The sequence below is a fragment of the Mangifera indica genome, chromosome 12, assembly GCF_011075055.1.
Source record: "Mangifera indica cultivar Alphonso chromosome 12, CATAS_Mindica_2.1, whole genome shotgun sequence".
Classification (NCBI taxonomy): domain Eukaryota; kingdom Viridiplantae; phylum Streptophyta; class Magnoliopsida; order Sapindales; family Anacardiaceae; genus Mangifera; species Mangifera indica.
The window spans coordinates 4,913,188-4,939,666 of record NC_058148.1 but is presented as its reverse complement, the minus strand read 5'-3'; the positions used below and the strand labels follow the sequence as shown (position 1 = coordinate 4,939,666).

At 30.9% G+C, this 26,479-nt stretch overlaps 1 pseudogene; it reads left to right on the top strand.

The window, feature by feature from the left end:
* The first annotated feature begins 12,793 nt into the window (after window positions 1-12,793).
* On the top strand, window positions 12,794-25,889 carry LOC123193254 (annotated as a pseudogene).
* Window positions 25,890-26,479: the final 590 nt, after the last annotated feature.

Genomic DNA, 26,479 nt, shown 5'->3' with positions numbered 1-26,479 from the left:
ATTACAAAATATATATCGTATATCATAAGAACCTGATAATTATGTTTAGCACATTTTTGTAACTAATTTCTCTTTATATAAAAACATATGGGTATTCTATATATAGAAACACACATATTATTCCCTTAATTAAAATATAACATAGTTACATTTATGAAGCCACCATTTATGTAATCTCTTATTATTATTCTACCAAAATTTCAGCAAATAATTCAATAATAACTATAAATGTAAGGTTCCGAGAAGCAACTGAAACACTTTAAAAACTTTATTATATTCATTATTATTAATTCTCGATAGATTATCGTTATACCTGAATTCTATGTTCTTATTTTTGGTAAAATTTTAACTATCAATAATTTTACGTCTTACATTAAGATCACAAATGAATAAAATTGATAATTTGATTCATTAAAAAAATTTTATTTTTTTAATAATAAAAAGATAAAATCATCAAGATTTTGTTTGAGAAGTTTATATGATTATATAATAATAATATAGTTTGGTATTAAAATTAGGGTAAGAAGACTTACTCCCACCCAAGGTTTGATGTATTAATAAAATTTTATTCGTTAAATTTTGAAAATTCAAATATTTACTCATAAACTATTAGTGTTAAAGATTTTTGTCAAAAGTAAGAATAAAATAGATAATTTATACGGTAACAAAAATCTAATTTTTATTATATATTACTATAATATATTTCTCTCTATTTTTTGAAATTTAAAATTTTGCTTTATTATTTTTGGAGTCCAATTAAAATCATATCCCTTGCCAACTTGTTTACCAAATCCAAAGCCTTTCCAAATCTAAAGTAAATTTGTGTAATATCCGTCCCTAGAAGTACTACTCACTAAAGGAGAAATGTTTCGAATTAATATCCTAAGTGTCTTTTTTTTTTTATCTTTTAAAATACTTTAACATGAACACATCACTAAAAGTGTTTATAAATAATTTTAAGAAAACTGAAAATCTAGAAGTGAATAAAAGATGTATATACTCATATGAAACTCATCTGAAAGCATCCAAATACATGGAGTAATCATATACAACTGTACTATCATCTCAAAAAGGTCAAAAGTCAATAAGAATATATCACTGTATGCATATAATATAAATCAGAGATAACCTGCTCCAACTGGATCTACCTACACTGACTTGATCCTGTCTCACAGCTATCTCGATCACCTGTACCTGCAATCATGAAAGAAAAGGAAGTAAGTGATAATAATACTCAGTAAGGGGAAAGAATTAAGTAAACTATTTCCTTTCCTGTTCTAACTAACTCTCGGGACTCAACCTCACTCATAACCCCTATAAGAAATCGAAGGGATAATCTAGTTCATGCTTTACTATTTAGGTCATATTTTGTCTCATCTGGTATCTATTTGATACTTTTTGGAAGCTAACTGTAGGGATTTGACACTTTTCTAAGCTCGAACTCTCTTTCTTTCTCTCATTACACTATTTCTAAATCTGAATTGAGTTCTACTACGAGCATGCTCTATTGCGAGCGGACCCTACTGTGGGTCTATGTCCTACTACAGACGTGTCTTACTACAGGCGGTGTAGTGTAAAGTGTCTCCTTATAATTCATAGCATGCATGCGGGTCTTATATGTTACTAATTTTGTTTCCATATAAATCTATTCATAACTTACCAGACCATACTCCTGGGATGACCCCTGAATCTTGAGCCCCAAATTCTTTTTCTTGCTTTTCTTCTTCTTTTCTTTTTCTCTCCTTTCTTTCCTTTCCTTTCCTCTCTTTTCTTTCTTTTCCTTTCCAAAACTGTGAAATATTGTTCACAACCTTGTTCATTTGACAAGACAACCTTTTTTTCATATAATTTTACAGTCCAAACGGTTCCTAATTCATACAAGCTATATATCATTAAAAAGAGAATTCAAAGAGCTTTCCAACAAGCTATAATAACACTCATAATTCATTAGATAAGACAGTAAAAATTTGAGATGAAATCAGTGGCAAAAACTGTCTCCTCTGTTTATTTGGTAAAGCAGTCCTTGTGATTCATATAATATTTAACAGTCCAGATGATCCTCAATTTATACAAGCTATATATCACTGAAAATAGAATTCAAAGAGCTTTCTAACAAGATATAATAGCACTCATAAATCATTAGATAAGATAGTCAAAACGTGGGATGAAATCGTTGGCAAAAACTGTTTTCACTGTTTATTTGGTAAAATAGTCATTTTGGTTCATACAATATTTAACAGTCCAAATGATCTCTAATTCATACAAACTATATATCATTGGAAAGAGGAGTCAAAGAGATTTCCAACAAGCTATAATAGCACCCATGATTCATAAGATAAGGCAGCCAAAACATAGAACGCACTCAATGGTAAAACTGTAAATATTGTCCAACTCTCTGTCATCAACAAAATCACACACATAGGCACCCCAAATGGCAAAACAACACTTCTCAACATCAAAATCATCATTTATAACATAGATCTAAGGAATCAAAAGCCTAAAACATGCAATATATCAAGGATGATATCCTTTACCTTATTTCAAGTCAATTTTTTGCAAGTTGGCTTCTTTTTCCTTATCTTGCTTCCTTTATCACCAAAATCACCTTAAATCAACACCAAAACATACTAACATATTCATATAATATGCATTCAATACATATATAAGTGTAGGTAAAGGGAAAAGGAAGAGATCTTTTGATTACCAAGGTTTCCAAAGTGCTTCCTTTTCTTTTCTTTCCTTACTTGTCTTTCAAAACTCCTTCAATCCTTCCTTTTTCTTCAAAAAACAAAGAAAAAGCATGAAGAAGGCTACCTTTTCTAGAAGGGACAGGAAAATGATAGAAAAAGCGTAAAGGTTGCCTTTTTTGGCTTTCTCTCTCTCTCTCTCTCTCTCTCTCTCTCTCTCTCTCTCTCTCTCTCTCTCTCTCTCTCTCTCTATATATATATATATATATATATATATATATATATATATATATATATATATATATATGTTTTATCTCTTTCTCTTTATCTCTTTATCTTTTTTTTTGTATTTATATATATAAACACACCCATACATTTATATTTTTAAAATGAGAAATATCTCAAAACATGATCAAAAAACATAATTGCCCCTAGAACATATCTTAGGGTATTACAATTTGCTAGTTAAGTTTCTTGACATTTAGCTTCTACATGATTCAATGATTTTTCTGTCATATTTACAAGTTTTCTCCTTCTCTTCCTTGGTTTTCTCTCATCTCCTTGAGATAGAGAGTTGCCATTTTACTCAAAACCAAACACCATTGTTTTCGCATCATAACTTCTGACATCATTTGGTTCAAATGTTAAAAACTTCAATAAAAACAACGAGTTGTTATCCCAACCGTAGACCTACCTCTCCTTCCATCTCTATTCAGGAATAGTAAACTATGAAATTGGTATTAGACCATTCTCTCAAAACCTCAATATCCACTCTCTCCTTCCTATACCTTTGCCATTCTTAAACAAATTCCCCTTCATTTTCTTTCAAAACTAAACCTTTTGTGTGTCCTTCTATTTTTACCTCAATCAAAAGCTTATGTTTAACCATTCATGATGACTCCACAAGTTTACCCAAGACATCAAAGCAACAACAACACCACCTAGCTCATTGTTAGGCTCCGTAATGCAAGAAAGAGATTCAATGACATGTGCCACAATGTCCATAATTTTTTTTTTGGTTAAATTTCATGTAGATCCCTTGATTGGATATGGTTTAAAATTCAAAGTTTCATTTGAATGATTTTAAGCTGCACTATCTGTAAGAACATTTATTTTTACTTGTTTGTCAGAAATTCATCCACCACAACAAGTAGATAAAATTATCAAATTGCAACTACCCCATAACCAACCACAATGTGAAGCCTACCTATACAGATACTTTCTTATAATTTAAATACCAATAAAATTATGTATACCTAAATCTTGGGAAATAAGTTTTTGCCCTAAAATTAGGGATAAAAGATAGTTGAAGATTATTATTTTTTTTTTAACAATAAAATTTATATATACAAACATTTATAACTAATTATGATGTGACAATGATTTTGAAGTGATTTTCCTATTCAAAGTGCTTAAAAACATGTTTCACCCTTGTAAATCACACATTTTTACACTAAAAAATTAATTTATGTAACTTTAAATTAATTATAAAAGGGTATAATAATATTTTTCCTAAAATTAAAAAAAGAAAAGAAAAAATTCGCTTCATTTTTAGCACCGTCGCCATTCTTGTGGTCTCTCACAGTGACTACTATTACAATTACTCCATTTCGAGATTTATCAAAGTGCTCTAGATCAATCACTCTTGTAATGTGGTGTGGCTACTTGGTTGTGGAAATTAAATTTGAGCACATTGGCTAGTAATAATGTATGGTGGAAGGGTCAAGGTTATGCAAGGTAAGGGGGTTTCATGACCAAAATATAAGGCTGGTTTAGGTTAATTCGATGAGGAATTGTGTGCTTAGAGGGTTTATGTGTGGTAGTGTCACGGTAGTGGCAAGGGTTAGGGATCACACCTTTTGGATTCCATGGCCGATGTTTAGTTTAATGGCATGACAACAAGAGATGCAAAAATCAAGGAGACAAGAGTAATGGTTATTTATGTCTAAGGGTTGAATTATGGGTTGAGGATTGTGCATTTCTAAGCTCCACCCCTATCCATTCCTTTTTCCACTGGGATCATTGTCACAATATTTCAGAACTCCTTCAATACATATGCCAATGCGGTTGCCCTTCTTAACGATTCACATAAATGTCAGAAATTGAGGCTTCATATCAATGGTTGGCTAAAGTCATAACCAATGTGGTATCCTAATCAGGTTGTCATCTTGATCTTATGTGGTTGGTCAGATTTTGTTTAAAAAAAAAAAGAAAAAAAATATGAGAATAGAGAGAAAGGAAAAAAATTTGTGAAAGAGTATTATAATAATTTTATAATAATTAGAGATAATATAGTAATTTTACTTGTAATGCTATAACTTGACATTTTTGTTACATGTGTTAAATTTTATATTAGATGGCTTGGTATTTTTATGATAACAAAAACAAAGTTAAAATGTCTAACATTATCCAAAGAATATTTTCAAACATTACCAAATAGACAAAACTTGAAAATTACAGATCAAAACTTAATGTTTGACCTTGCATGCTTAACACACGCCCATGCATATAACAAATCCACCTGTGCAAGAAGATGAATGAGATTGTGCATGTCCCTGTTCATGATTCTATGATTTTGGAGTTCTTCAAATCAAATATGAACGTCTATGTATTCAGATTTTCAAGCTAGTCACAAGGAATAGGTCATCATGCATCCTTCTCATTCGAATTGAAGTTGAATCAATATAGGCAAAAGTTAAAGTTTTATCCATTCCTATGCATAAGAACTATACACGTCCGTTCATAGTTAAATATGAAGACTCGTGGGCAAAGTTTTTGTGCATGTCCTCGTTCACCATTTTATGATTGTGAACTTCTTCAAATCAAACATGAACACTCATGCATTCAAATTTTCACGCGTGTCACAAGGAAGAGGTAGTTATGCATCCTTCCCATTTGAATTGAATTTGAGTCAACGCAAGCAAAAGTCAAAGTTTTATCCATTCCTGTGCATAAGAACTATGCATGCTCGTTTATGGTTAAATATGAAGACACACGAGCAAAGTTTCTTGTACACACTTGTCATGCATGGTCAAAGTCAAGACAAGCTTATCCAAGTCAAAGTCAGTGCACACCTATGACAAGTCCATATAAGCTCATGTATAGGCAAAATTCTAGCCATTCAAGTCATCATTCACAATTCCAAAGTTCTAGTAGACATATGCATAGAGCTACATACGGTCATGTATAAGAAAAGCATGTCAGTGTAGACCTGTGGCGAAAGAAGAGAAATTGACTGTTAAGGGTCTTACCAAGGTTGACTTCATTTGAAAAGAAGATCTCTTAGTCAGGGACAATCATGCATCAAGTAAGCACTTTCGTGCACCTATGGTTTTCAAGAGAAATATATCTTTTTCAAATGTTGATGGATACAAATCTCCACCTAATGACTCTTTTAACATTTTCTAACACCATTTGCCTATAAATTGAAGTGAATTTAAGTTGGAAAATGTTAGAAAGCATATTATATTAACCTACATTTATTCCTTCTTCTCAAGTAAAGTTTCCTTTCTCTCACTAAGATCAAACTTATATCTTTGAAAGAGCTATTGTATTTAACTTCTGAGTTCAACCTTGGAGAGACATTTTCACATTCAAATAATTGTATTCAAATCATTGTGGATGAAATTAGGAATTAACTATTGTATTAGACAAAATTTCAAATAAACTAGTGTAAAGGTTTAAGTGTTTAGTTGAACTTCGAGGGGCTTATTAGATGAAGTGGATGTAAGAGACTTTAGAATAGAAAACTTCGAAACACTATATATTATGAGCACTTTCTATCCTTTATTTGTTTACTTTTGATTGAGAGACAAAGAAAGAATTATTCCTTTGTTAAAATATATGAGAGTTATGTCAAAAAAATGACTAGTTATGTTGTTACTAACCGATCCTAAAAACATATGCAACTATAAATCTTTTAACCCATAAATAACAAGAAAAATGTTTCTTGGCAAGTTTCACTCATTTGTACTATCTTTTTAACTTGTCAATTATGTTTTTTATTGTTACGAAATCACCTTCCATCTATATCCTTTGTCATTATAGGATAGCAATCACCTTGTGCCTTTCCAATATCTCACAAGTATCGATTTTTATCATAAATGAAGTTTATTAGATAAACAAAGTCATTGTATTGTGATCTTATACAGATATGAGGTGATTGTTATCTTATAATGACAGAGGATATAGATGAAATATACCAAATAAACTTCAAATCTCATAATAAGAAATTACAGAAATTGAAAAATGAAACTCTAAATTGAATTCCAAAGAAATCATAGAACATAGCTAATTGATTTAAAATTCAAAGAAATCATCAAACCCCAAATGCCACAATTACCAATTTTGGCCTTATCCAAATTAATAATTAAAGTTTTGGTCTCAAATTAATTACTACCCTCAAACTGCAAAATCTTAATATCAGTGTTTTGGAGATTTTGAAGACCCTGTGCAATATTATTAATTTTATTTATGGATAAGTTATTATTTGTTTGATATTTGAATTAAAGATTAATTTGTATTTAGATTTGTTTAATTTGTTGTTTAACAATACTTATCTATTCAAATATCATTGTAAATTATGAAAATTGAAATATGATTATTTTAAATTTTTAATGGATAACCCTAAAAATTAAAGTAAGAGTAAATATAATAAGAATTATAATATAATTTGTAACAATTTTAATCATTATTTCATTTAATTGTAATTTGAAAATTATAATTTGTATATTGTAATTTTTAATCATCTAACATCATATTAGTAATACGTATGTATTACTCAGTTACAACTTATATTAAAAATTATTTACATATAATTTAAAATTCTAAAAATTAATTAAAAATTTAAATTAATATTAGTTGCAATTATAAATAATAAATTAAAAATTATATAAAACACAATGGGCCCAAACATCTAATCTTAGGCCTGGATCACCAAGCCCCTACATAGGGCTTGGACTAGAATCGAATAGAGTCTTGCATTTTGAAAAGGGTTGGGACATGAGTGCCTGAGTCAGGTTCAATTTGAGCCCCATTTACCCAACTCTTAAAAAATGTGATTGATGTTATAACTGAGCAGAAGTCTTTTAAAACCCGACGAATCACTCTTCAAATTCAAACTAATACTTACTGCATAGGAATACAAAGTATTTTTCAAAAGGCTGAATAACTATTTCCTACCTAAGATGTGATAAGATGACAATTCTCATATTTTAAGTTTAAAAATGTTAATTTTCCACTTATCTGTTAAAATCAACTGATAGTTTTAATAGTCAAAGGGTATTTATGTCATTTTATCTAAATATCATAATATGAAGTGTAATTATGGGTGTAAGTGTTATTGTTAAAACTTAAAAGGGGGTAAAGAAACATTTTCCCAATCTTGTTTTTAAAAATATTATATTCACTCTATATATTTTAAAAATATATTTATTGTCTTAATAGTATTAATATAATATTTATACACTAATTTATTGTAATCTATTCATTTTTAGAGGTATAATTATAATTTTTGAAAGTATTGAGGGGCATATTAAAAACACCCTAAACTTTTTAAGAATTTATAAAAGCTCTTAAAATTTTCATTAACACCCCTAAATTAAAAAAAAATAATTTATTTCGAAGATACGATTATATGTTATTGACATCTCTATTTATACTTATACTGTAATTTCTTTATTTTTATTTGAAATTAATATAAAGTAGGGAAATAAAAATTATTTGATAAACTTCTGTGGGCACAATGTTATTTAGCTTGAGGGTTTTTTTTTTTGTCTTTTAAATATAATAAATTTAACATATGAGTGAAAAATTGACTTTTGCAAACTTAAATTGTGAAAATCGTCATTTCACCAAACTTTGGGTGGGAAATAAATGATGTCCACCCTTTGAATTTGAAAATAACAATGCTATATATACACACACTTTTGAGTGTATATTTGATATATGAATAATGTGTTATCATATAATTAAATATTATATTATCCGTTATTCAAAATTATCTAATTATATGATAACACATTATCTGTGTCTTCAATTATATACTCAAAAGTGTATGCAACAGTGTTGTATTGATTTGAAAAAACTATATTTTCACCCATCTGTTAAAGTCGATCGGTATTTTTAATAGTTAAATGAATTTTTTGTCATTTTGTCTAAATATATTAATAGGGGTGAAATTGATTATATTTTCTCTTCAAGGTTTAACATATTATAACAACACATATGTTGAATTGAGGTATGAATAATATTGTGAAGTGTAATGTGATTACATAAAACTTACTTGAGAAAAAAGATATTTCCCTTTTTTTTTGGAAAATTCTCTTGTTTTGAAATTAATATGTTATTGACACCTATTTATACTTCTACTAGTCATTTTTTATTTTTTCATTTTAAATTAATAAAAATTAGTGAAATAGAAATTATTTGATAAACTTTTGTGGGCACAGTATTATTTAGCTAGAGAGCGTTTTCGTTTTTTTAATATTTTATAAAAAAATTAACATATTTTATAACAAATTTAATGGATAAGTAAGAAATCTATCTTTTCAAATGTAAAGGTTGAAAATAAGTTAATCCACCAAACCTTAGGTGGGACATAGTTATTTGGCCCTTTTAAAATTTGAAAAGGCCAAATGACAATGAATTCCATTTTTTAATCCTAGTTAGTAAAAACATAAATTATCCATGTTTCCATTTAATTTTCATTTTAAACACACCATTCTTAATTTTTGAACCAAAAACATATTACATGCGTATTTTACACATTTCCCATATTAAATACATATTTTTGTTGTTTTTTTTTTTTGTTTTTTTATAAATTAATTACCATAATGTTATTACTATATAAAACCAAAAATCAAATTTTTTTAATCAAAACCTCTAACCTCTTTTGCTCTCTTGTGCTTTCAATTTTCATAGTAATAACAAAACGTTTTTTCATTAACTCTTTTTCACTGTATCAACATTGCCTCTTAGTTGGACTTCACCCTTTATCTTTGAAATTCTCCAAAAAAGTAATTTTTTATTGTCTTTTGCATCATATTTTTCTATGAACTCATCTTTTGTCAAGCTTGTTGAGGACTTAAAGTAAGAAACTTTCAAACTTTTATTATAATGTGTGGAAAAATGGGTTGATCTTTCAAACCAAAAACCTCTATGGGTAAGTTTAATATTTTAATTGTAGATGATGATCGTACATCTTTTTCTAGTGTATCAACTTTGTTGAAAACATGACATTATGAAAGTATTCCATAGGTCTTTCATACACACTTGTTTAATTTTCTTAGCTCAAACATTATCAAATCATAATATTTTTGTGATGATTTGATAAAAAATTCATAAAATGATAATTTAAAGTAGGGGTGTTCAATATTATCTGATAATTGAACCGAATTAATTTTTGAACAGAAAATCAATCAAAAAACAAGTTATTTGAAAAATCGGTTCTGATACCGATTCGAAAATATAGAAAAGTTGAATTTTCAGTTCCATTATCGGTTTGTCTAATTTTCAAAACCAGTTAACCAAACCAGTTTTTAAAAAGCTGAATAAAAATTTAATAAAATATTGAATATATTTTCCAAAAAATTAGAAAAAATAATAAAATATGATAATTTTTTTAAATTCGATTCAAAAACCGATTGGTTTAAATTAATTGGTATTTTCGGTTCGGTTAAAAAATCGATTAATCTTTAAATCAATTCAATTTTGGTTTATGATTTTTTCCAAACCAAAAATTCGGTTTGATTCAAAAAATTGGCAAACCAGTTCGATTAACTAGCTTTAAATGCACCTAATTTTAAAGTCTACTTAATAGTCAAATAAATACTTTACATTTAATAAAAAATTCATAAAATAATAATTTTTTGTGATAATTAAATCTTGATTATATATTATATTATATTAGGTTTAATTAAAGATGACGATGAACCGGACTAAGTTGACTCTAACACAGCCCATGGGCTGGGCTGGGCCAAGCCTTAGGCCTACAAAGTGACAAGCCTCTAAGCCAGATTGACCCTTGAAAATTTTAAAGCTTAAGGGCTGACCTTATATATAAGAGGCTAAACCCTTAATGAGCCAACCCATTAACTTTAATAAAATTTCTTTATTAAATAATTTTTTTAATTATGTTTTTTTGTTAGAAAATATGTTAGGAAATTAAATTATGATTAAAAAGAAGACAAATTTATTTATAATAGTTGAGTTGAGTTTTCATAATTAATTTTATCAATGTTAGATCTAAAATATGAGTTTAGTTGAAATTCCTGTTTTGTTTAGTTTTTATTTATAGTGCATGAATGAAATGAGCGACTGCATTCTTTTAGATGTAGGACTTTTACACTTATATTGTTGCTCTTTGTAAAGAGTCTCATATATAAAAGAATAAAACCTTTCACTTTTTTCACCTACTATATATAAAGGTTAAGTAATATATTTTAACCAAACTAAAATTTTGGTTATCTCATACATGTGGGATTGATTCAAAGAACTCAAAACTTATTTTTTTAAGTTTAAAATTTTTATTTCTTATAAATATTTATAATTTTTTATATTATAATAATTAATTAATTAAATTATATATTTTTTAAATATTATGAATAGTAATGAATAGCTTGGCCCATTATCTTGACACCTAGGCCCACGACTTTGTCCTAAAAGACGCATGGGTTATGCACGACATGCTATAGTGTCAAGTCAAGTCCTTTTGGGTTAGACCTATTTCTCATGCCTTGGGCTGGGCCTCCATTCAGCCAAGCCTAATTGCCATCTCTAAGTATAATAGTTAATTAGATACTTTATATTTAAATTATTATATTGATTTTAATTAGTAGATTTATGAAAAGTATTAAAATTACGATTAATATTATTGTATTTTTAGAAATGTATTATTGACAATATACCATATTAAACTTGTATATACATGTTTCATATCTTTTTTGTTTATTCAAATTTTATTACTGTTTTTTCTAAACATATTTTTCACCATTGTCAGATAATTCTTGTACCCTTTTTTACCATTCTTGTATTTATTAACTAGACCCTTTAAATTTGAAAAGATTAATGTTATGTGCATATACTTTTGAGTACATAATTAGATACATAAATAATATGTTATCATGTGATTGAATATTATATTATCCTTAATTTAAAATCACTCAATCATATTGTGACAAATTTTTTATATATTCAATTATTACTTAAAAGTATACACACATAATTTTATTGATTAAAAAAAAAACCATTTTCCCATCCATTTGTCAAAGTCAACGATTATTTTTAACAATAAAAATATTTTTATGTTATTTTATCTAAATATTATGATAAAGATGTAATTGACTATATTTTCTCCCCAAGGTATAAAATATCAACAAAAGTATGTGTACCAACTCTAAATATACAAATAGATATACACTTGATATGTACTATCAAGTGATTGAGTGATTTTGAATTAAAGATCAAATAACATCTACTTATATGATGTCATATGTAAGTGTGTATATATTTATGTACTTAAAGTAGGTACGCATAACATTACTCTTAAAAATTATAATAACATATATGTTAAATTGAACTATGAATAATTTTGTGGGGGTGTACATGTCATTTTATAAAGCTTATTAGGGAAAAAAGATATTTCTCTTATCTTGTTTTGAAAATTATTATATTCTCCCTTATATATTTATACTCCAATAGTGTGTTTTAGGCTAATGGAGACATATATTTAAACATGAAAAATTTTAAAACACTTCTAAACTTTTTTAAATTTTCAATTACCCCTTAAAGAATTTATTAACACCCTTATCATTTTACTCTTTAAACATACAATTATATGCCATTATTTATAATTAAAATTAATATAAATTAAAATAAAAAATATTTAGTAAAAATTTTTTTGGGAAGAAATGTTATCTAATTATTTTTGTCCTTTCAACAATTTTATTAAAAATGTAACAAAATTTTTTATTAAATTTAACAGAGGGACGTAAAAATGGTTTTTTCAATCTTAAAATGTTCTAATATATTTCATCAAACCTGGGGTGGACATTAATATTTGGCCTTTTGCCACTGGTAAAATACTGACACTATGAAACCCAAAAATGTACATTATAGCCGTAAATGGTTCCGATTCCGAACAACACTGATCAAACACCAACTGCCCATGCACCACCAACTAACAAATAATCAAAACCAAACCGTCTCGGTCCCCGTCTAAAACTCACACTAAGATCCAATCATTTCAATTCTCAAATCTTGATGCACTTTGAAAAATACCTAAAAAATGCCTTCCAATAGCTTACTTCTTGAAGAACCAATCAGAATGGCTTCAATTCTTGAGCCTTCAATGCCAGTAAGTGCAGCATGTTTGTAGTAGTTCACTGATTTTTTTATATTTAGTTTTGTCGTTGCTTGATCTCTTTTCGTACTGTTTGGTTGCTGAGAAAATGGAGGAAAATTAAGGAAAAGGGAGTAGAGTTTTGACTTCGTACGGTGAAGTAGTTAGCTATTGTTTGACTTAATGGGAAAGGTGTTTAAGCAACCGAACCAGGACTTTTGGGAATTCTTATAGTGTTTGTACTTCGATCAGCTGTTTGGTTGCTGACAAATTGTAGGAAAGGAGGAGTAAAAGAAAATTAAATGGAATTTTCACTTTGTAGAGGTAAATGAGCAACTATTTGGCTTTGATGTATATTTTAAGCTAGCACAAACACTGTTACCGAGATTTTTGTGCTTCTTGTACTTGCATCACGCTGTTTGGTTGCTGAGAAAATGTAGGAAATAGAAATTGAAAGTAAAATTATACTTGAACTTCACTTGTGGTATATTTTTCAGCTTATTAGGATGATATAGGTTTTATGACCGAGATTCTTATATTGTTTTATTTTGGTCATGGGTTTTTGATTCCTTTTAGTTTCTAAAAGTTTAGCTCTTCTTTAGAAATTTTAGTTTTAAATTATTTTGACATTTCCATTGAGGAAGAGATAGCATTATATGAGAATGCTACAGTGAAGTGATCGAAGGCTTTGGTAACAAACAACTTATATATGTATGGCATGTTCTGGAATCGATTGCAATAAAATCTCTTGTAAATGTGGCCATCCTGCCTTGAAACTTGGCAATGATACTGAATTAGTGCCATATCATACCCTAGTCTAGTAAAGGATTTATGATCTTTGTGTAAAATTTTCTTTGTTTTTGTGTTGACATTTTTTCTTGAACTTTGGTTATGATGACTATTCAAGAGTTTGCTGCTTATCATATCATAAATTTGACAATGTTTTGAATGTGTTCTACAGACTTCCTTTCCTGCATTGACAAAACTAATTGGAACTCTTGGTCAAAGATCGAGGTCTGTTGAGATAATATCTGGTTGCCTCAATGCTGGAATGTCTGGTATCTCTTTGCTGTTTATGCTTACCTTTGTCTACGGTTACTGCTGTTTTCGATTCAATTCATTTTTTATTTGCTTGACACTTTTGGGTTGCCAAATTTAGGGTATTAAATATTATTGAGGATCTTTTGTTGGAAAAATTAAGTCACTTATTCAACTATCCAAAGATTATGTATAACCCTTAATTGAGTAACTTTGTTTCAGTTAATAGTTAATGGGAGGCATATTAGTTTTAGGATATTGTTCACACTCTTGACTAATTAATTAATTATTTGTATTTTTGCATGCATTTGTTTTCTTGTAGGCCAAAGACCATAAGGTTAACTATATGTGTGTTGTTTTCCTCAATTAGTATTTTACTAAGCTAGAAATTTGTAATTGAGTTTATTCAAGGGGTTAATTTAACATGGTTTGGCTGTTAATCATTTCCTCTTTTTCTTTGTTGGTTTTGCATCAGTGGCAAGGTTTGATTTTTCATGGGGTGATGCTGCATTTCACCAAGAGACACTGGAAAATCTGAAGGTAGATATTAAGAGTACCAAGAAGCTCTGTGCGGTACGCTTGCTTTCTCACATTGATGACCTTTCCTCCATGTTATGCACTTTAAAAATCTTTTATTTATTATATCATGTATTAAGAGAATTATTCTATCAATTTAGTCTCCAAATTTATAGCATAATGAAGGCTCTATGAATTTTCCCTTTTTTTTCTGAATCTATTTTTCCAGGTTGTGTTAGACACGGTTGGTCCAGAATTGCAAGTAGTTAACACAACTGAACACCCAATTTCCCTTCAGGCAGATACTACAGTTGTCCTAACACCAGATCAAGACAAAGAAGCTTCTTCAAATTTGCTGCCAATAACTTTTTCTGGCCTCTCAAAGGTCTTTTACATGTATCTATTTTTCATTTGACTTGTGAATTATTTTTCTTTTCAAATGTTGGGAGTACTTTCATTTTTCATAAACGTTTATATCTTGCTTTTATCTTGGAGCCATACAATACTAGCTGTTTGTTACGCCTGGAGACTCATTAGTGGTTTGTGTCTTCTCTAAACATATCTGGTGGTAAATTTTTTTCTCTAAACACAATTATGATGAGACTGGTTGGTTTACCTCTCTGGATATAAGGTTTCACATGTAGCCCTAGATTTGACCTCTGTTTAACTTTTCAGAAGTTAGGGTTAAGGTATATCTGATATCATATAATGGTGCAGTTATGTTACGTGGTCTGACTTCCATTTATGTATCTTTTTGAACCTTGTGTGGGAAAAGATTGGGCCAGCTCCATGCTTGAAATCCTTCTTATCCTTAGTCTTTCACTGTTTTGTCCTTGGATTCCTTACATAGTTGGATATGCAAGGAATAAGTGAATTGTCTGTTATCTCAAATGGACTAAAGCTGGTTCTGTTGGGGTTGTCACGAATGCCTTTTTCTCCATGTTTATTTGAGAGGCTCCATGACCTTCTTTTTAATTTGTCTATCCCTTTGTTTGTTTTTTGCTCTTTCCTTTTAGCCCTGGTGCTTTAAATCTAAATTTTTGTGTGGAAAAATGTTATAGCTATTTTAGTTGTTTATATCTACTTTATCACATGATCTTTCTGGAGCTACTTTTCACTGTTGCTATAACTGAATGTCTTAAGTTGGTCTTTGCAGGCGGTGAAGAACGGAGACACTATTTTTATTGGACAATATCTATTTACAGGAAGTGAAACTACTTCTGTGTGGTTAGAGGTAGGGGAACATGAACAGATGAGTTCAGTCACTAGGTCAATGATACTATGTCTCTTGGGGCTGGGCGTATTATTTAACTAAAACTAAGTTGCTGACACAAGCCAATCTATTTCAAACAGGAAACATTTGTCTTTATTTTTTCATTAAGCAAGAAAACGGTCATTTGGCTTGCTAGTTGCACACCCAATTTCAATATGATTTCTTACAAGCTGGCTAGTTATCAAATGCATAAAGAACAAAGGTCTACCAATGTTCTTCTCCAAATTGAAATATTACTTATATGATTTTTGTTTTAATTATGTAGGTTACCGATGTGATTGGTGAAGATGTGGTTTGTTTGATAAAGAATTCTGCTACTTTGGCTCGGCAGTTGTATACTTTGCATGTCTCTCAAATTCGTATTGATTTGCCAACAATAACTGATAAAGATAAGTAGGTCATTTGTTCTTTTTGTGTCTGATAATTTGGGGTTTGTCAAATATCAACTAGAAAAAATAATTTTGAAAGACTGTATCATAAAATGAAAATGAGAAATTGTGTTATGCATTTTCATGCTCAGTTATAAGTGTGCTGTACCATATTCTCAGACTGCTTTTTAATAACAAAAACAACGAAAATGCCGTGGATACTAGTTTTTGAAGAAGTGTAAAAATACTTTGTGTTTTCTTCAAATACTATTATTAAATACAATTTTATGTGTTTTTGCATCTGTAAAACAAAAAAAAATTTGTTAAAAATCAATACTGAATACTACCTTAGTGTTTAAAAAACCATGGGACATTGGCGTTTATCTGATTCTCCACCTAATAATTCTGTGAAAAGGATTTTGGTCTTTGTCGACGATATGTTGCTGTGTACCTACACTTTGAATTGTATTGTTCTGATTCATTATCCTGTCAATCTGATATCTTGATTGTCATCCCATAACAGGGATTAAATTTGGCTTACATTCCATTGCTTTATTCAATTATTCTGAAACCGATTCCTGATTTATGTCCCATTATTATAGAAGGTATGATTAAGTGGTGATATCTTATGCTTCATTTGACATAGATGATATTTGATGAATATGAATAAGTTCAGTGCAATATTACTTTGAGAAGATTTTGTGCTCTGGTTTTGATATTGAAAGCTTCCTAACGTTTTAATTGTGTATCAGGTTATAAGCTCATTTGGTGTTCAAAACAAAATAGATATCCTTTCTTTGTCATATACTCGGCATGCAGAAGATATTCGCCAAGTAGGAAATTTCCCACTGGGAATTCTTCTTTACTGTACTGTTTTTATCTAAAACAATCTATTTTCTTTCGGTCACTTCTTTTTTTTCTTTTGTTCGCGTTAATTGTTTTTTAATTTTCAATTCAGATCCAACTTTCCTTTTGATTGGCTTATGGATTTTGGGTTACTGCACTTAGTAATTTTCTTTCCAGTTTGCTTTTTACATTCTTTTGTGACCGTATGCAGGCTCGTGATTATCTTTTGAAATTTGGTGGCCTTAATCAAACTCAAATTTTTGCAAAAATTGAGAATATAGAGGTTATTTTCATAAATCATCAGCTTCCTTACACCTTTCAAAGTTTAGATAATCTTTTTTTTTTTTAAATTTTTGAATATGCATTTTCTTCTTTATCATATAAACTAGGGAATAACTCATTTTAATGAGATTTTACAAGAAGCGGATGGAATCATTCTTGCCCGTGGAAATTTAGGGGTAGATCTTCCCCCGGAAAAGGTAAACTTTCAAATGTGAACAAAGTATATATTTTACAATTTTGAGCTTTGATATTGATGGTCATGCTTTTCGTGATGTGGTTATTCTTGAAAATTCTTATGCACCAACTGCACATGGATAAGTAAAGTAATTGTCAACTGTGAAATATTTGATGAGATCTGTTTTTCATTATGAGTAAAACGTTTATCAAAAACGCATAAAAGTATAGTGAAGGAGAGGATTTACTGAAAAATTGCCTAGAAATATTGTAGACTACATGATACATGTATGCATTAATGGTGTCACTCATTGATTGTTAAGTGTGTTGCACTCACATTGCATTTTTGGCATCAGTACGACGTGTTTGCGACAATCTATTTGCTGCTATTTCTGATACGCATGAACAAGTGCTGTTTTGAAAGAGACTGGGTTGCCGATAGAAGCCTGTACAAATCAACCCAAACACTTCAATATCTACACACAACCAGCAAAATGTTTCTGAAATTGGCTCAACCCAGGTTTATTTGTTCACAATCTAACTGTACAATTCAACCAAACAAGCAGAAAATTAGTTGAAGGAAAAGAGAACAATGCTGGCAACCGTTTATTCTTAATTCCTTTGTCTTTCATGCCTTTTTATGTATTGCTGTTCCATTTCCACACTCCACCAATTCTCCTTTCATTCCCACATGTCTCACCTTTTGCTACAGTAACAGATTTTTCCACCTCACCACAAGCCAATACTCCCCTGTTTTTGCCCTCACATTTCTTCTTGTACATCATAGTGATGGGAGGTGTAAGAGTTACCTTCATTAGAGGGGGGTTTCTCTATGATGCCAGCCTTGCTAATAATGATAATCACAGAAATGGGAATGCCCATTATTAGGTCATCCCATTTTACTTACAGGAGTTTTTGTGTGTGTTATGCATGTAATTGTCTATGCATTCACCTATGGTCAAAGATGTATGAAACTAATTGAGATTCTTCTAGTAATAATCAATTTTGGATTTCTAGGTATTTCTATTTCAGAAGGCTGCTATTTACCAGTGTAACATGGCTGGAAAGCCTACGGTGATTACTCGTGTTGTTGACAGCATGACCGATAACCTGAGACCTACTCGTGCTGAAGCAACTGATGTTGCCAATGCTGTATTGGATGGTAACTTGGACATGTCTAGTTTTAATACTAAATGTGTTTTTTGTGGAAATCTTGATGATAGTGATTGATAATGTTTTGATGTGAGAAAATGGTAACTTTGACATTTCATATTATTGCATTTCTTCCAGTTTTGACCACCAAGTTGTTGCTGACATCTTGTAAATTGTAGTATACGCTGAACTAGGATCTTAGTTTTTGTTTTATATTTATTATTATTGTTATCCTTTTTATTTTGGGTTCAGGGAGTGATGCGATTCTTCTTGGAGCAGAGACTTTGCGAGGATTGTACCCTATTGAGGCAGTATCTATTGTTGGAAAAATTTGTGCTGAGGTAAGTTTTGCTCAATTTTGGAAACTAAAAGTTTGTCCATATTCTTGTCTCTTGGTGAGGATACTTCTTTTTTCTTTCTCTTTGTTGTCGGACAAGAACAACAATTTTTTTTTTTGGTAAGTAAGAACAACAATTTATGCAGCTGCTTTCTTGTATATTTCATGGGTAAGATTTTCAGTGTCAACTTTTTCACATGGCTTTGCACAGACTTAGGTGGTATGGCCTATGAGGATTTCATTTTTCCCATTCCTTTATTAAGATGCTCTTTCATTTATTTTCTGCAATGCTTGTATATGCTGGCTTCTTTCTGTTGTAGATTGTTAGTATGGGCTAGTGTTCATACTCAGCACATATTGCCCACTTCTAACTGTTTGGCAAATATTGAAATTCTACTAAAAGGGAATAAGTGTTCACTTTTTGTTCTTACCTAGGCATGTAACATCAATCAAGCAAAATTGTCAATTAGTGAATGAGACAAATTCTTGTGTACTTTTAATATCGTCCTGTATTTTCTTATATAATGTGATAATATAAAAAAATTTGCTGTTTGCAGGCAGAGAAGGTATTTAACCATGACCTGTATTTCAAGAGAGCTGTCAAATATGTTGGAGAACCAATGACTCATTTGGAATCCATTGCTTCCTCTGCGGTACTTGTTTTCATGTTTTGTTTTTTTTTTTATCTCCTTAACCAATCTTTCCTTCTCTACAGTTATGTTTGTACCACCATGCATTTTAGCCTCACAGAAATGTTTATTTGACTGAAGCAAACTCTGGAATTGAAGTTTTTATTCTGGTCTTTTTATAGGTACGTGCAGCCATCAAGGTTAAGGCCTCTGCAATTATCTGCTTTACTTCAAGTGGAAGAGCTGCAAGGTCTGTTTTCTTTTACTGTTACTTTTTGTTAACTGTGTAAGATGGGCGTCCATGGTATGTAAACCTTTTCATAGATACTAGTGCATGTTGTCTTAGATATTCTGTATCATTGTAGGTTGATTGCAAAATATAGACCAACAATGCCTGTGATATCTGTTGTCATCCCTCGGCTTAAGACAAATCAACTATGCTGGTCTTTCACTGGTGCTTTTGAGGTGTGTTATTGATTTTGATTGTCTGTTGCAGCTATTCTATTTCACTAGACCTTTAGTAGATTGTAAATTGTTGACAATTATGTAATAACTGGATTTTAGGATGATTGACAACTATGTAATGACTGGATTTTAGAGATAATTGATAACTATGTAATAACTGGATTTTAGGGATTTTATTGTATAGGCCATTATGTTATGGCTGTATTAGTGCCTAGTTTTTAGTTTTTTTTTTCTTGTAGAGGTATTTTTCCTATTTGAGAATTCTTGTATATATACGCAAAAGATGTAACCCAAAGTAATATATGATAGAATTTTTCTTATTCCTCTTCCTATCCTATTTCTCAGAACATGGTATTAGAGCATATGGGCTAAGCTTCTGCTTTCTGGGAAGAGATCGTTATTTTGAATGTTGAAAATACAGCCTATCACCTACTTAGGTTTCTTCTAAATTGCTACCTCTTTTTAGCCTTGAAGCTAACTGCAGCCTATCTTGTTTAATCAAACATGACCGAGGGGAAAAGTTCTAAGATTGCCAGTGCAATCAGTGGTGTTAAAGTTGGATTGTTGGACGAAAATCCTTCACTGCATATCAACCTAGTAAACCTAGATGGAACCAATTACCTTGCTTGGTCAAGGTCATGTCTTTTGTTCATCCAAGCTCGTGGTTTGTGGGGTTATATTACAGGGGATAAGCCAAAACCAAACATTACAGACCCAACTCTCAACCGATGGGAATCTGAAAACTCTTTAGTCATGTCTTGGCTTATCAACTCAATGCAACCATAGATTGCTCGAGGATATTTGTTACTAAACACTGCTTTCAAAATATGGAGTGCAGCGTCTCAAATCTATTCACAAGTGGCAATGATGCTCAGGTCTATGAGTTGTGAAATAAGGTGCATGGGATTAAACAAGGAGAGATGACTATAGCACAATACTTTGCTGAATTGAGTGGTCTATGGCAAGAACTTGATTATTATTAAGATTTTCAAGCTACATGTCTTGAAGATGCAACTAAATTTCAGAAAGTCATGGAAAATGAGCAAATATATGATTTTTTTGCTGGGCTAAACATGGAATATGATCAGATACGAGTTCAAGTTCTAGGCAAGGATCTTTTGCCCTCTCTGTGACAAACATATTCTTATGTGCAATAAGAAGAAAGTTGAAGAAGTGCTATGTTACACAGTCTCAGTGGATAGATTAAGCATGATAGCCAACTTTCTTTGTGAATGGATGAAAGTTAGTGAGACAAGTGCATTAAAAAAAGATCACCTCAAATGTGATTATTGTGGGAAGCTGCGATATACTAAAGAACATTGTTGGAAGCTTTATGGTCGGCCAACTAAAGGTCGTGGTGGTAAGCAAGTTAGTGCTCCTAGATCATAAGCTAATATGTTTGAAATGGCAATGTCAGGTGAAACTGCCAATAGTGGAAGTCTTACTATTGAGGAGGTTCAAACCCTAAAGCATTTTTTGTCGGGGCTTGATTCTCCCTCGACTATGGTTTCTTCCTCTAATTTTGCCAACTCAGGTATAGCCCTTATAGCCAACTCTCCTACTAGAAATAGTCCTTGGATTATAGATTCAGGAGCATTAGACCATATGACTGGCTCTTTCAATTCTTTTCTAATCTCCTTGCTTAGGTAAAGATAAAGTCTATATAGCCGACGGGTCTTTATCACCTATATTTGGAAAAGGTTGCATTAATTGTACTTCTTCCATCAGTCTATCTTCAGTCTTTCATATTCCTAGTTTTCCTAATAATCTCATATCTGTTAGTGCACTCACAAATAAGCTTAATTGTAAAGCTGTCTTTTATCCATCTTTTTGTATCTTTTAGGAGTTGAACACAGGGAAAACGATTAGTTATGGTAGAATGCGAGATGGCTTATTTTTGCTAGATGAAGGTTACAGTCCGTTACTCTCATCTAAAACCCAATCTTTGTTAAGGGATTCGATGACAAATAATCAACAGTTGATCCAGTGGCAGAGAAGATTAGAACATCCACCTTTTTTTGCTTTAGAAAGTTTATATCCTAATTTGTTTAAAAATTGCAATCTAAATTCATTAGTATGTGATGCTTGTGAATTTGTAAAACATACAAAAGCCTCTTATTCTTCTATTAATAAGGAAAGTTCAATTCCTTTTATGACCATTCATTCTGATGTATGAGGTCTTACTCAAACTGTTTCATTATTTGGTTAGAGATGGTTTGTTAAGTTGTTTCACAAAATGATTTGTAACCAGTTTGATGCCAAAGTTAAAATTTTGAGAACTGACAATGACATAGAATACATGGAAGGAGTGTTTTGTGACTAACTTAATTCTCATATGATATTGCATCAAACTAGTTGTGTGAATGCTAGTGCACAGAATGGAGTCTTTGAATGAAAGAATAGACACTTATTAAAAGTGGCTTGGACCTTTATGTTTACCATGAATGTCCCAAAGCCTTATTAGGGGGATGTTGTACTTTCAACAACGTATCTTGTTAATAGAATGCCTTTGAGAATACTAAACTTTAAAAGCCCTTTGGAAGTTTTACAAGATACTAATTCTTACATAGTTCCTCCTGATGTTTTCAGTTGTGTATGTTTTGTTCATAAGAGGAATATAGGTAAATTATACCCTCGAGCTCTTAAGTGTGTGTTCGTTGGCTACTTTGCAACTCAGAAAGGTTATAAGTGTTATTACCCACCTTGTAGAAAGTTTTTTGTGAGTATGGAAGTCACATTTTGAGAATTAGATCCTTATTTTTCTCCATCCCAGTCACCTCTCCAAGGGGAGATTAAGGAACAAGATGTGACAACATTGGGTCAATATACACCTATAAATATTTTAAATCCAATTTCTTGTGGTGAAGATGAAAAAGGTAAGAGTGGGAGACTTGATAGATTAGACTTGAAAGCATACACTCACAAGGACAAGACAAATAAGGCCACCTCTAAGCTTAGTTCCTGTGGAAACCTATGGTGAGCCTTCTTCCACTCCTGGCTCTTCTAACTTTGAATGTAGTACTAATGATCTTGATGTTCCCATTGCTATTATAAAAGGTGTTAGAGCTTGTACTAAACATCATATGTCTAACTTTGTTTCGTTTGATTCTTTGTCTCCTTCCTATAGAGCCTTTGTATTATCTTTGTCTTTTGTCTCCATTCCACAGGGTTTGCAAGAAGCTATAAATGATCCAAAGTGGAAAGAAGCCATGATTGAGGAAATGAAGGCCTTGACGAAAAATGAAACATGGGAACTTGTTGATTTTCCATTAGGAAGGAAACCTATTGGATGTAAATGAGTGTTCATTATATCAATTGATAGATTCAAAGCTTGACTGGTGACAAAAGGGTTCATGGAAACCTATGGTGTGAACTACTAAGAAACATTTGCTCCAGTTGCAAAAATGAACTCAATCAAAATTCTGTTGTCATGTGCAACTAATCTTGGATAGGATCTATAACAATTTGATGTTAAAAATGATTTTTTGCATAGAGATTTGAAAGAAGAAGTATTCATGGAAATTCTTTCAAGTTTTAATTGTGAGAAAACAAAAGGGAAGGTATGTCGATTGAAGAAGGCACTATATGGCTTAAAGCAATCACCTAAAGCATGGTTTGACAGGTTTAATAAAGCCATGATTTCATTTGAGTATCACCAAAACACATTTATAGGTGGTAACTTGGTTACTTGGAGGAGTAAGAAACAGACTGTAGTAGCAAGATCAAGTGCAGAGATTGAATATAGCGTCATGGCCTAAGGTGTATGTGAAATGATGTGGCTTCGAAAATTCATGGAAGAATTACAGTTGTTAGATGACAAAAATATGCATTTATATTGTGATAATAAGATGGCGATTAGTATTGCTCATAATCAAGTCCAACGTGATTGAATAAAGCATGTTGAGATTGATTGACATTTCATCAAGGAAAAGTTAAACAATGGGATTCTAGATATGTCTCATATACTTTCAGAAAATCAGCTAACCGATGTTTTCACTAAAGGGCTGACCAATAAGTCTTTCCATGTTTTGGTTTGCAAGATGGGCAGATGATATATCTATGCACCACCTCGAGGGGGAGTGTTGACAACTATGTAATAACTGGATTTTAGGATGATTGACAACTATGTACTAGTTTAATTTTTGAGATAATTGACAACCATGCAATAGCTTAATTTTAGGGATTTTAATGTATAGGCCATTATGTTATGGCTGTATTAGTGCCTAGTTTTTAGTTTTTTTTTTTCTGTGGAGGTATTTTTCCTATTTAAGAATTCTTGTGTATATACACAAGGATGTAACCCAAAGTAATATGTGACAGAATTTTTCTTATTTCTCTTCCTATGTTATTTCTCACAACATAAATACTTGAATTGTAAATTTTTGACTTAGATTATATCTGAAAATACAATTAGATAGCATAGATTAATAATGGCACAATATAGTGAGAGATTATGTTTGTCAAACTCTTTAACTATAAAATTTGATTTATTTGTTCGTATATCCTTTCCCTGCAGTTTAACTCTTCTTTGTTCAAACAGCTTGCGGGTGAGGGTGGGGATTTATCTGTCTCTCTCTTTGTTTTATGGATTTCAGAGAATATGACAATTTATGATTAACTGCACCAAAGTCTAAAAATAGCATATTCTACCAACAACCGCCTAGAAATTTTCTTTCTTGGAAAGAAAACATTTTAATTGCATGCTTATATTTTTTTTTGGTCAATTATGTTCTTCCTTAAATTATCTGCTGTCTAGTCCTTAATGTATTTCACACTTTAAGTTGGAACTAAGCTTATAATTTTTATTGGCTCCATCGATGATTTTGTGCCAGGCAAGGCAATCGCTTATTGTAAGAGGCCTTTTCCCCATGCTAGCAGATTCTCAACATCTGGTATGATTTAATTTATTGTTGATTAAAACACTTCAATGTTACGATTCATTTCTCTTTTAGGAGGAAAATTAAAAGACGCTCTACAGTAAGACACTGGCTCTGAAGTTTTGTTGAAATTGAGAAGTCATGACTTGTTGAGGTGTATATCTGGGGCTTTAAATTGTGCTCTTATAGGTCAAGTTTCATCTTCAGTTCTCATGACGCGGTATACTTGAATAAAATAAGCACAGTACAGTACATATATCAACACAACACTTAATATATATATATATATATATATATATATATGAGCTTCCAATTTTTGATTCGCTGGGATTTACAGGCTGGGTCAGCAGGTGCATCAAACGAATCAGTTGTGAAAGTTGCTCTCGATCATGGCAAGGCGTCTGGAGTTATAAAGTCTCATGACCGTGTAGTTGTTTGCCAAAAGGTTGGAGACGCAGCTGTTGTTAAGATCATTGAGCTGGAAGAGTAATATCATCAACAATTTACTCTATTTCATTTCAACATTCTAGAGCATTTAAAAAATTTCTAGATTCTGAGGTTCCAGACCAAAATGAGCAAAGATATTACATGATAGAGCTTATACTGAGCCAACTCTCATTGATGTTTTATCCTATTCAGTTCAGTTAACTGTAGATTATGTGCAAGAAGGAACCTATTCAGTTGGGCGTTGTGCAGAAAATTGAGAGAGTACGTTTGATGGTGTATGTTTTACGAGTGAAGAGGCGGGATTATTTATTATACTGGCATTGGGCCAGAACTTGCATATGTTAAGCATCTAGATTTTATTTCTTCTACAAATCTAGTGCGTCTTGATCTATTTAGCTGTTATTTAGTGTCATTCGAAGCCATTGCTTAATGTTAAAAGCACAAAATTGCATTTGAGTACTTTAATGTGTTTCTTTGTTAAAAGCTCACACAGGTTTTGGTTTCATAAGAAGCTTTTCTAGAAGAGAAGCACATCATTTCTTTTTTTTTAAATATCTTTAATGTTGACACTGATAGATATTAAATGTTGATACTGATGGATATTTAAAACAAGTGTCTCCCTTCTCATGAGTAATCTTATATAGGTTAAAGGAGTATTTCTCAGCAAGGTTTTGATGCAAAAACAAATATATATTTGTGAAATATCTAGAATCTAAATACTCCTTTATAGACTTATTTCTGTTAGAATTTTCTTTTACAGATAAGAGTAAAACTATTATTTTAACATAAATATTAAAAAATATATAATTTTATCTTATTTTCCTTTTAAAATTTTGAAATCCAACTTCATAATTACCTAAACTTTTTTTATTTTGAAAAATGACTTTTTTTCCTTTAGGGTTTTTTTTTTCCTTACATTTTGCAGTCAGTTTCTCTCTTATTGCCTTTTCTGTCGACGACTTTCTTTCTTGACAACCTCTTCGTTTGCCTTTTCTCTCGATGACATATGGCTTGGTGGAATCGGTCGAATCCATTGAATCTCGTTCATC